Raw genomic sequence first — 12166 nt, 5'->3', positions numbered from 1 at the left:
ACTCAGTGGGCCATAGAAAGCCTATTTATTTTTTTGGTTGATTTGTGTTGTAAATTCTACCTGAAAAAATCACTAAATAAATCAGTGGGAGATAAATATTGGCCTCTGGGCTTGTGTGCCACTCCTGACTCCTGTGTGTGCCATCTCTCTCTCAGTGGGCCATAGAAAGCCTATTTATTTTTTTGGTTGATTTGGGTTCTAAATTCTACCTGAAAAAATCAATAAATCAATCAGTGGGAGATAAATATTGGCCTCTGGGCTTGTGTGCCACTCCTGACTCCTGTGTGTGCCATCTCTCACTCAGTGGGCCATAGAAAGCCTATTTATTTTTTGGTTGATTTGGGTTCTAAATTCTACCTGAAAAAATCACTAAATCAATCAGTGGGAGATAAATATTGGCCTCTGGGCTTGTGTGCCACTTCTGACTCCTGTGTGTGCCATCTCTCACTCAGTGGGCCATAGAAAGCCTATTTATTTTTTTGGTTGATTCGGGTTGCAAATTCTACCTGAAAAAATCACTAAATCAATCAGTTGGAGATAAATATTGGCCTCTGGGCTTGTGTGCCACTCCTGACTCCTGTGTGTGCCATCTTTCACTCAGTGGGCCATAGAAAGCCTATTTATCTTTTTGGTTGATTTGGGTTCTAAATTCTACCTGAAAAAATCAATAAATAAATCAGTGGGAGATAAATATTGGCCTCTGGGCTTGTGTGCCACTCCTGACTCCTGTGTGTGCCATCTCTCACTCAGTGGGCCATAGAAAGCCTATTTATTTTTTTGGTTGATTTGGGTTCTAAACTCTACCTGAAAAAATCACTAAATCAATCAGTGGGAGATAAATATTGGCCTCTGGGCTTGTGTGCCACTCCTGACTCCTGTGTGTGCCATCTCTCACTCAGTGGGCCATAGAAAGCCTATTTATTTTTTTGGTTGATTTGGGTTCTAAATTCTACCTGAAAAAATCAATAAATCAATCAGTGGGAGATAAATATTGGCCTCTGGGCTTGTGTGGCACTCCTGACTCCTGTGTGTGCCATCTCTCACTCAGTGGGCCATAGAAAGCCTATTTATTTTTTTGGTTGATTTGGTTTCTAAATTCTACCTGAAAAAATAAATAAATCAATCAGTGGGAGATAAATATTGGCCTCTGGGCTTGTGTGCCACTCCTGACTCCTGTGTGTGCCATCTCTCACTCAGTGGGCCACAGAAAGCCTATTTACTTTTTGGGTTGATTTGGTTTCTAAATTCTACCTGAAAAAATCACTAAATCAATCAGTGGGAGATAAATATTGGCCTCTGGGCTTGTGTGCCACTCCTGACTCCTGTGTGTGCCATCTCTCACTCAGTGGGCCATAGAATGCCTATTTATTTTTTTGGTTGATTTGGGTTCTAAATTCTACCTGAAAAAATCACTAAATCAATCAGTGGGAGATAAATATTGGCCTCTGGGCTTGTGTCCCACTCCTGACTCCTGTGTGTGCCATCTCTCACTCAGTGGGCCATAGAAAGTCTATTTATTTTTTGGGTTAATTTGGGTTCTAAATTCTACCTGAAAAAATCAATAAATCAATCAGTGGGAGATAAATATTGGCCTCTGGGCTTGTGTGCCACTCCTGACTCCTGAGTGTGCCATCTCTCACTCAGTGGGCCATAGAAAGCCTATTTTTTTTTGGTTGATTTGGTTTGTAAGTTCTACCTGAAAAAATCAATAAATCAATCAGTGGGAGATAAATATTGGCCTCTGGGCTTGTGTGCCACTCCTGACTCCTGTGTGTGCCATCTCTCACTCAGTGGGCCATAGAAAGCCTATTTATTTTTTTGGTTGATTTTGTTTCTAAATTCTACCTGAAAAAATCAATAAATCAATCAGTGGGAGATAAATATTGGCCTCTGGGCTTGTGTGCCACTCCTGACTCCTGTGTGTGCCATCTCTCACTCAGTGGGCCATAGAAAGCCTATTTATTTTTTTGGTTGATTTGGGTTCTAAATTCTACCTGAAAAAATCACTAAATCAATCAGTGGGAGATAAATATTGGCCTCTGGGCTTGTGTGCCACTCCTGACTCCTGTGTGTGCCATCTCTCACTCAGTGGGACATAGAAAGCCTATTTATTTTTTTGGTTGATTTGGGTTCTAAATTCTACCTGAAGAAATCAATAAATCAATCAGTGGGAGATAAATATTGGCCTCTGGGCTTGTGTGCCACTCCTGACTCCTGTGTGTGCCATCTCTCACTCAGTGGGCCATAGAAAGCCTATTTATTTTTTTGGTTGGTTTGGGTTCTAAATTCTACCTGAAAAAATCAATAAATCAATCAGTGGGAGATAAATATTGGCCTCTGGGCTTGTGTGCCACTCCTGACTCCTGTGTGTGCCATCTCTCACTCAGTGGGCCATAGAAAGCCTATTTATTTTTTTGGTTGATTTGGTTTCTAAATTCTACCTGAAAAAATCAATAAATCAATCAGTGGGAGATAAATATTGGCCTCTGGGCTTGTGTGCCACTCCTGACTCCTGTGTGTGCCATCTCTCACTCAGTGGGCCATAGAATGCCTATTTATTTTTTTGGTTGATTTGGGTTCTAAATTCTACCTGAAAAAAATCACTAAATCAATCAGTGGGAGATAAATATTGGCCTCTGGGCTTGTGTCCCACTCCTGACTCCTGTGTGTGCCATCTCTCACTCAGTGGGCCATAGAAAGTCTATTTATTTTTTGGGTTGATTTGGGTTCTAAATTCTACCTGAAAAAATCAATAAATCAATCAGTGGGAGATAAATATTGGCCTCTGGGCTTGTGTGCCACTCCTGAATCCTGAGTGTGCCATCTCTCACTCAGTGGGCCATAGAAAGCCTATTTTTTTTTGGTTGATTTGGTTTGTAAGTTCTACCTGAAAAAATCAATAAATCAATCAGTGGGAGATAAATATTGGCCTCTGGGCTTGTGTGCCACTCCTGACTCCTGTGTGTGCCATCTCTCACTCAGTGGGCCATAGAAAGCCTATTTATTTTTTTGGTTGATTTTGTTTCTAAATTCTACCTGAAAAAATCAATAAATCAATCAGTGGGAGATAAATATTGGCCTCTGGGCTTGTTTGCCTCTCCTGACTCCTGTGTGTGCCATCTCTCACTCAGTGGGCCATAGAAAGCCTATTTATTTTTTTGGTTGATTTGGGTTCTAAATTCTACCTGAAAAAATCACTAAATCAATCAGTGGGAGATAAATATTGGCCTCTGGGCTTGTGTGCCACTCCTGACTCCTGTGTGTGCCATCTCTCACTCAGTGGGACATAGAAAGCCTATTTATTTTTTTGGTTGATTTGGGTTCTAAATTCTACCTGAAGAAATCAATAAATCAATCAGTGGGAGATAAATATTGGCCTCTGGGCTTGTGTGCCACTCCTGACTCCTGTGTGTGCCATCTCTCACTCAGTGGGCCATAGAAAGCCTATTTATTTTTTTGGCTGATATGGGTTCTAAATTCTACCTGAAGAAATCAATAAATCAATCAGTGGGAGATAAATATTGGCCTCTGGGCTTGTGTGCCACTCCTGACTCCTGTGTGTGCCATCTCTCACTCAGTGGGCCATAGAAAGCCTATTTATTTTTTTGGTTGATTTGGGTTCTAAATTCTACCTGAAAAAATCACTAAATAAATCAGTGGGAGATAAATATTGGCCTCTGGGCCTGTGTGCCACTCCTGACTCCTGTGTGTGCCATCTCTCTCTCAGTGGGCCATAGAAAGCCTATTTATTTTTTTGGTTGATTTGGGTTCTAAATTCTACCTGAAAAAATCAATAAATCAATCAGTGGGAGATAAATATTGGCCTCTGGGCTTGTGTGCCACTCCTGAATCCTGTGTGTGCCATCTTTCACTCAGTGGGCCATAGAAAGCCTATTTTTTTTTTTGGTTGATTTGGGTTCTAAATTCTACCTGAAAAAATCACTAAATCAATCAGTGGGAGATAAATATTGGCCTCTGGGCTTGTGTGCCACTCCTGACTCCTGTGTGTGCCATCTCTCACTCAGTGGGCCATAGAAAGCCTATTTATTTTTTTGGTTGATTCGGGTTGTAAATTCTACCTGAAAAAATCACTAAATCAATCAGTGGGAGATAAATATTGGCCTCTGGGCTTGTGTGCCACTCCTGACTCCTGTGTGTGCCATCTCTCACTCAGTGGGCCATAGAAAGCCTATTTATCTTTTTGGTTGATTTGGGTTCTAAATTCTACCTGAAAAAATCAATAAATAAATCAGTGGGAGATAAATATTGGCCTCTGGGCTTGTGTGCCACTCCTGACTCCTGTGTGTGCCATCTCTCACTCAGTGGGCCATAGAAAGCCTATTTATTTTTTTGGTTGATTTGGGTTCTAAATTCTACCTGAAAAAATCACTAAATCAATCAGTGGGAGATAAATATTGGCCTCTGGGCTTGTGTGCCACTCCTGACTCCTGTGTGTACCATCTCTCACTCAGTGGGCCATAGAAAGCCTATTTATTTTTTTGGTTGATTTGGGTTCTAAATTCTACCTGAAAAAATCAATAAATCAATCAGTGGGAGATAAATATTGGCCTCTGGGCTTGTGTGGCACTCCTGACTCCTGTGTGTGCCATCTCTCACTCAGTGGGCCATAGAAAGCCTATTTATTTTTTTGGTTGATTTGGTTTCTAAATTCTACCTGAAAAAATCAATAAATCAATCAGTGGGAGATAAATATTGGCCTCTGGGCTTGTGTGCCACTCCTGACTCCTGTGTGTGCCATCTCTCACTCAGTGGGCCATAGAAAGCCTATTTATTTTTTTGGTTGATTTGGTTTCTAAATTCTACCTGAAAAAATCACTAAATCAATCAGTGGGAGATAAATATTGGCCTCTGGGCTTGTGTGCCACTCCTGACTCCTGTGTGTGCCATCTCTCACTCAGTGGGCCATAGAATGCCTATTTATTTTTTTGGTTGATTTGGGTTCTAAATTCTACCTGAAAAAATCACTAAATCAATCAGTGGGAGATAAATATTGGCCTCTGGGCTTGTGTCCCACTCCTGACTCCTGTGTGTGCCATCTCTCACTCAGTGGGCCATAGAAAGTCTATTTATTGTTTGGGTTGATTTGGGTTCTAAATTCTACCTGAAAAAATCAATAAATCAATCAGTGGGAGATAAATATTGGCCTCTGGGCTTGTGTGCCATTCCTGACTCCTGAGTGTGCCATCTCTCACTCAGTGGGCCATAGAAAGCCTATTTTTTTTTGGTTGATTTGGTTTGTAAGTTCTACCTGAAAAAATCAATAAATCAATCAGTGGGAGATAAATATTGGCCTCTGGGCTTGTGTGCCACTCCTGACTCCTGTGTGTGCCATCTCTCACTCAGTGGGCCATAGAAAGCCTATTTATTTTTTTGGTTGATTTGGTTTCTAAATTCTACCTGAAAAAATCAATAAATCAATCAGTGGGAGATAAATATTGGCCTCTGGGCTTGTGTGCCACTCCTGACTCCTGTGTGTGCCATCTCTCACTCAGTGGGCCATAGAAAGCCTATTTATATTTTTGGTTGATTTGGGTTCTAAATTCTACCTGAAAAAATCACTAAATCAATCAGTGGGAGATAAATATTGGCCTCTGGGCTTGTGTGCCACTCCTGACTCCTGTGTGTGCCATCTCTCACTCAGTGGGACATAGAAAGCCTATTTATCTTTTTGGTTGATTTGGGTTCTAAATTCTACCTGAAAAAATCAATAAATAAATCAGTGGGAGATAAATATTGGCCTCTGGGCTTGTGTGCCACTCCTGACTCCTGTGTATGCCATCTCTCACTCAGTGGGCCATAGAAAGCCTATTTATTTTTTTGGTTGATTTGGGTTCTAAATTCTACCTGAAAAAATCACTAAATCAATCAGTGGGAGATAAATATTGGCCTCTGGGCTTGTGTGCCACTCCTGACTCCTGTGTGTGCCATCTCTCACTCAGTGGGCCATAGAAAGCCTATTTATTTTTTTGGTTGATTTGGGTTCTAAATTCTACCTGAAAAAATCAATAAATCAATCAGTGGGAGATAAATATTGGCCTCTGGGCTTGTGTGGCACTCCTGACTCCTGTGTGTGCCATCTCTCACTCAGTGGGCCATAGAAAGCCTATTTATTTTTTTGGTTGATTTGGTTTCTAAATTCTACCTGAAAAAATCAATAAATCAATCAGTGGGAGATAAATATTGGCCTCTGGGCTTGTGTGCCACTCCTGACTCCTGTGTGTGCCATCTCTCACTCAGTGGGCCATAGAATGCCTATTTATTTTTTTGGTTGATTTGGGTTCTAAATTCTACCTGAAAAAATCACTAAATCAATCAGTGGGAGATAAATATTGGCCTCTGGGCTTGTGTCCCACTCCTGACTCCTGTGTGTGCCATCTCTCACTCAGTGGGCCATAGAAAGTCTATTTATTTTTTGGGTTGATTTGGGTTCTAAATTCTACCTGAAAAAATCAATAAATCAATCAGTGGGAGATAAATATTGGCCTCTGGGCTTGTGTGCCACTCCTGACTCCTGAGTGTGCCATCTCTCACTCAGTGGGCCATAGAAAGCCTATTTTTTTTTTGGTTGATTTGGTTTGTAAGTTCTACCTGAAAAAATCAATAAATCAATCAGTGGGAGATAAATATTGGCCTCTGGGCTTGTGTGCCACTCCTGACTCCTGTGTGTGCCATCTCTCACTCAGTGGGCCATAGAAAGCCTATTTATTTTTTTGGTTGATTTGGTTTCTAAATTCTACCTGAAAAAATCAATAAATCAATCAGTGGGAGATAAATATTGGCCTCTGGGCTTGTGTGCCACTCCTGACTCCTGTGTGTGCCATCTCTCACTCAGTGGGCCATAGAAAGCCTATTTATTTTTTTGGTTGATTTGGGTTCTAAATTCTACCTGAAAAAATCACTAAATCAATCAGTGGGAGATAAATATTGGCCTCTGGGCTTGTGTGCCACTCCTGACTCCTGTGTGTGCCATCTCTCACTCAGTGGGACATAGAAAGCCTATTTATTTTTTTGGTTGATTTGGGTTCTAAATTCTACCTGAAGAAATCAATAAATCAATCAGTGGGAGATAAATATTGGCCTCTGGGCTTGTGTACCACTCCTGACTCCTGTGTGTGCCATCTCTCACTCAGTGGGCCATAGAAAGCCTATTTATTTTTTATTTGGTTTCTAAATTCTCCCTGAAAAAATCATTTTATTTTATTTGGTTTCTAAATTCTTCCTGAAAAAATCATTTTATTTTATGTTATTTCTAAAGTCTCCCTGAAAAAAAAAAAAATCAGTGGGAGATTAATATTGCCCTTTCTGCTTGTGTGCCAGTCTTGACTCCTGGGTGTGCCATCTCTCTCTCTCAAATAGTGGGCCATAGAAAGCCTATTTATTTTTTTGGTTGATTTGGGTTCTAAATTCTACCTGAAAAAATCAATAAATCAATCAGTGGGAGATAAATATTGGCCTCTGGGCTTGTGTGCCACTCCTGACTCCTGTGTGTGCCATCTCTCACTCAGTGGGCCATAGAAAGCCTATTTTTTTTATTTGGTTTCTAAATTCTCCCTGAAAAAATCATTTTATTTTATTTGGTTTCTAAATTCTTCCTGAAAAAATCATTTTATTTTATTTTGTTTCTAAAGTCTCCCTGAAAAAAAAAAAAAAATCAGTGGGAGATTAATATTGCCCTTTCTGCTTGTGTGCCAGTCTTGACTCCTGGGTGTGCCATCTCTCTCTCTCAGATAGTGGGCCATAGAAAGCCTATTTATTTTTTTGGTTGATTTGGGTTCTAAATTCTACCTGAAAAAATCAATAAATCAATCAGTGGGAGATAAATATTGGCCTCTGGGCTTGTGTGCCACTCCTGACTCCTGTGTGTGCCATCTCTCACTCAGTGGGCCATAGAAAGCCTATTTTTTTTTCTTATTTGGTTTCTAAATTCTCCCTGAAAAAATCATTTTATTTTATTTGGTTTCTAAATTCTTCCTGAAAAATTCATTTTATTTTATTTTGTTTCTAATGTCTCCCTGAAAAAAAAAAAAAAAAAAAATGGGAGATTAATATTGACATTTGTGCTTGAGTGACAGTCCTGCGTGTGTGGCATCTCTGTGATTTGGTGCCACAGAAAACAGAGTGTGTAACATTGTGCCTGATTTTCCTTGCGGTCTCACCAACCTGTAAAGGGATATCGAAATCATACTGAAGTTATAGCTCACCATGTAAGTTGTTTGACAGCAACAAATAAAGTTACTTTGGTTAAGTTTGTAAAACAATAAGGAAGTCTGGTGCAAGAGGTCGTGGCCATGGGCGTTCATTGTCAGCTGGTAATGATGGTAGTGGTAGTGGAGCATCAGGTGGTCGTGGGAAAAAAAATATTCCACCTAAGTCTGGAGCTGTGGAGCCAGGTTCGTCGTCTGGCTACACAAGGCCTCGAACGCTCTCTTTTCTGGGAGTAGGAAAACCGCTTTTAAAGCCGGAGCAGCAACAGCAAGTTTTGGCTTACCTTGCTGACTCAGCCTCTAGCTCTTTTGCCTCCTCTTCTGAAACTGGTAAATGTAAAAGCAGCGCGTCGTTTGTGGATGTTCACGGTCAGGGACAAGTCGCTTCCTTGTCCTCTTCAGCAAAAACAACAACAAGAGAGGAGGATGCAGCAGGCGACACAACGGGTTACTCCATGGAGCTCTTTACACATACCGTCCCTGGCTTAGAAAGTGAAACAGTTAACAGACCATGCCCATTACAAGTAGATTCTGACATGGAGTGCACTGATGCACAGCCACAGCCAGACTACTATGCTGGTCCTTTGACTCAGACCACAACATTGCCCTCTCAGGGTACTGATCCACAATCAGACCCTGATGAGACTGTGTTGCCCCGTCACGAACGCTATACCACCGACCGACACGGTGACACAGACGAAGTTGCACACGAGCTAGAAGAGGAGGTTATAGATGACCCAGTTGTTGACCCCGATTGGCAGCCATTGGGGGAACAGGGTGCAGGCGGCAGTAGTTCAGAAGCGGAGGTGGAGGAGGGGCCGCAGCAGGCATCAACATCGCAACAGGTTCTATCTGCCGGGCCCGTATCTGGCCCAAAACGCGTGGCAAAGCCAAAACCTGTTGGAGGACAGTGTGGCCATCCGGTTAAAGCTCAGTCTGCAATTCCTGAAAAGGGATCCGATGCTAGGAAGAGTGCAGTCTGGCATTTTTTTAAACAACATCCAATTGATCAGCGCAACGTCATTTGTCAAAAATGTTCAACTAGCTTAAGCAGAGGTCAGAATCTGAAAAGTCTCAATACAAGTTGCATGCATAGACATTTAACCACCATGCATTTGCAAGCCTGGACTAACTACCAAATGTCCCTTAAGGTTGTAGCACCCTCGGCCAATGAAGCTAGTCAGCAACGCAACATCCCTTCCGTCACTGTAAGGCCACCATTTTCCGCACCACAGGCAATATCTGTGCAGGTTTCTTTGCCAGCCCAAAGCAGTCAGGGTCAGGGAATCACCAGTTTTGTAGGAGGAAATACTGCATCTAGGGCACCGGCGGAAACAATACCGTCTCCAACCGTCTCTCATTCTGCCATGTCCACCGGCACACCCGCTAGTTCCACGATCTCCAGCTCTCCAGTCCAGCTCACCCTACATGAGACTCTGGTTAGAAAAAGGAAGTACTTATCCTCGCATCCACGTACACAGGGTTTTAACGCCCACATAGCTAGACTAATCTCGTTAGAGATTATGCCCTACCGGTTAGTCGAAAGCGAAGCTTTCAAAGCCCTGATGGAGTACGCTGAACCACGCTACGAGCTACCCAGTCGACACTTTTTTTCCAGAAAAGCCATCCCAGCCCTGCACCAGCATGTTAAACAGCGCATCGTCCATGCACTCAGGCAATCTGTGAGTACAAAGGTGCACCTGACTACAGATGCATGGACCAGTAGGCATGGCCAGGGACGTTACGTGTCCATCACGGCACACTGGGTGAATGTGGTGGATGCAGGGTCCATAGGGGACATTAATTTCGGGACAGTTGTGCCTAGCCCACGTTCTAGGAAACAGTTGGCTGTAGGCGTTCGCACCCCCTCCTCCTCCTCCTCGTCCTCCTGCAGAAGCGAGAGCTCTTCCACAGACCGCAGTCGCCCAACCACTCCATCGGCAGCTGACACTGTTGCACACCAGTTGTCCCATTATGGGCCAGCTACTGGCAAGTGTCAGCAGGCTGTATTGGCTATGAAGTGTTTGGGCGACAACAGACACACCGCGGAAGTTCTGTCCGAGTTCTTGCAGCAAGAAACGCAGTCGTGGCTGGGCACAGTAGCTCTTGAGGCAGGCAAGGTAGTGAGTGATAACGGAAGGAATTTCATGGCTGCCATCTCCCTTTCCCAACTGAAACACATTCCTTGCCTGGCTCACACCTTAAACCTGGTGGTGCAGTGCTTATTGAAAACTTATCCTGGGTTCTCCGACCAGCTCCTCAAAGTGCGTGGACTTTGCTCACATATCCGCCGTTCGCCTGTACACTCCAGCCGTATGCAGACCTATCAGCGGTCTTTGAACCTTCCCCAGCATCGCCTAATCATAGACGTTGCAACAAGGTGGAACTCAACACTGCACATGCTTCAGAGACTGTGTGAACAGAGGCGGGCTGTTATGTTTTTGTGGGAGGATACACATACACGGGCAGGCAGTAGGATGGCAGACATGGAGTTGTCAGGTGTGCAATGGTCGAAGATACAAGACATGTGTCAAGTCCTTCAGTGTTTTGAGGAATGCACACGGCTGGTTAGTGCAGACAACGCCATAATAAGCATGAGCATCCCCCTAATGTGTCTGCTGATGCAAAGTTTGACGCACATAAAGGATCAGGCGTCTGCACCAGAGGAAGAGGAAAGCCTTGATGACAGTCAGCCATTGTCTGGTCAGGGCAGTGTACAGGACGAGTTAGCGGGCGAAGAGGAGGTGGAGGACGAGGAGGATGATGGGGATGAGTATATTTTTAATGAGGAAGCTTTCCCGCGGGCACTGGAAATTGGTTGCGTGGCAAGGCCGGGTTCTGGTTATTTGAGGGACACAAGTGACGTAGATTTGCCTGAAACTGCCCCTCAACCAATCACAACCGCAGATTTGACAACTGGAACTTTGGCCCACATGGCGGATTATGCCTTACGTATCCTCAAAAGGGACACACGCATTACTAAAATGATGAACGATGACGATTACTGGTTGGGCTGCCTCCTTGATCCTCGCTATAAAGGCAAATTGCAAAATATTATGCCACATGAGAACTTGGAACTAATATTAGCAACCAAACAATCAACTCTTGTTGACCGTTTGCTTCAGGCATTCCCAGCACACAGCGCCCGTGATCGTTCTCACACGAGCTCCAGGGGGCAGCAGACCAGGAGTGTTAGGGGTGCACACATCAGAAGTGGCGTTGGACAGAGGGCTTTTCTGACCAGGTTGTGGAGTGATTTTGCTATGACCGCAGACAGGACAGGTACTGCTGCATCAATTGAAAGTGACAGGAGACAACATTTGTCCAGTCTGGTTACAAACTATTTTTCATCCCTTATCGATGTTCTCCCTCAACCGTCATTCCCATTTGATTACTGGGCATCCAAATTAGACACCTGGCCAGAATTGGCAGAATATGCATTGCAGGAGCTTGCTTGCCCGGCAGCTAGTGTCCTATCAGAAAGAGTATTCAGTGCTGCAGGTTCAATATTAACTGAAAAAAGGACTTGTCTGGCTACCCAAAATGTTGATGATCTAACATTCATTAAAATGAACCACAACTGGATTTCGAATTCTTTTGCCCCACCTTGCCCGGCCGACACCTAGCTTTCCTATGAAAAGCTCTTGCCTGTGGACTACTGTGAATTACTTTTCTAATGTCTTAATTTGCTGCAGCTGATTGTCCAGCATACGACATGTTTACACCTGCCTAAATGGCCAAACTCCCCACACGGGGCAGTGGTATCGCGACTTGGCGCAAGCACCCGTGAGAGTGCTGTTTGTCTGAAGAGGTGGGTGTGCCCGCTTTTGGTCGACAGCACTGCCACTGGGTCCCTCATAGTACAATAAAGTGTCTCTGGCGGTGGTGGTGCGCACCCAACGTCAGACACACTGTTGTAACATGAGGGGCCCTGGGCCTGT

Source organism: Ranitomeya imitator, chromosome 4, assembly GCF_032444005.1.
Source record: "Ranitomeya imitator isolate aRanImi1 chromosome 4, aRanImi1.pri, whole genome shotgun sequence".
Taxonomy (NCBI): Eukaryota; Metazoa; Chordata; class Amphibia; order Anura; family Dendrobatidae; genus Ranitomeya; species Ranitomeya imitator.
The sequence above is the reverse complement of the archived record's forward strand: the minus strand, read 5'-3'. Positions refer to the sequence as shown.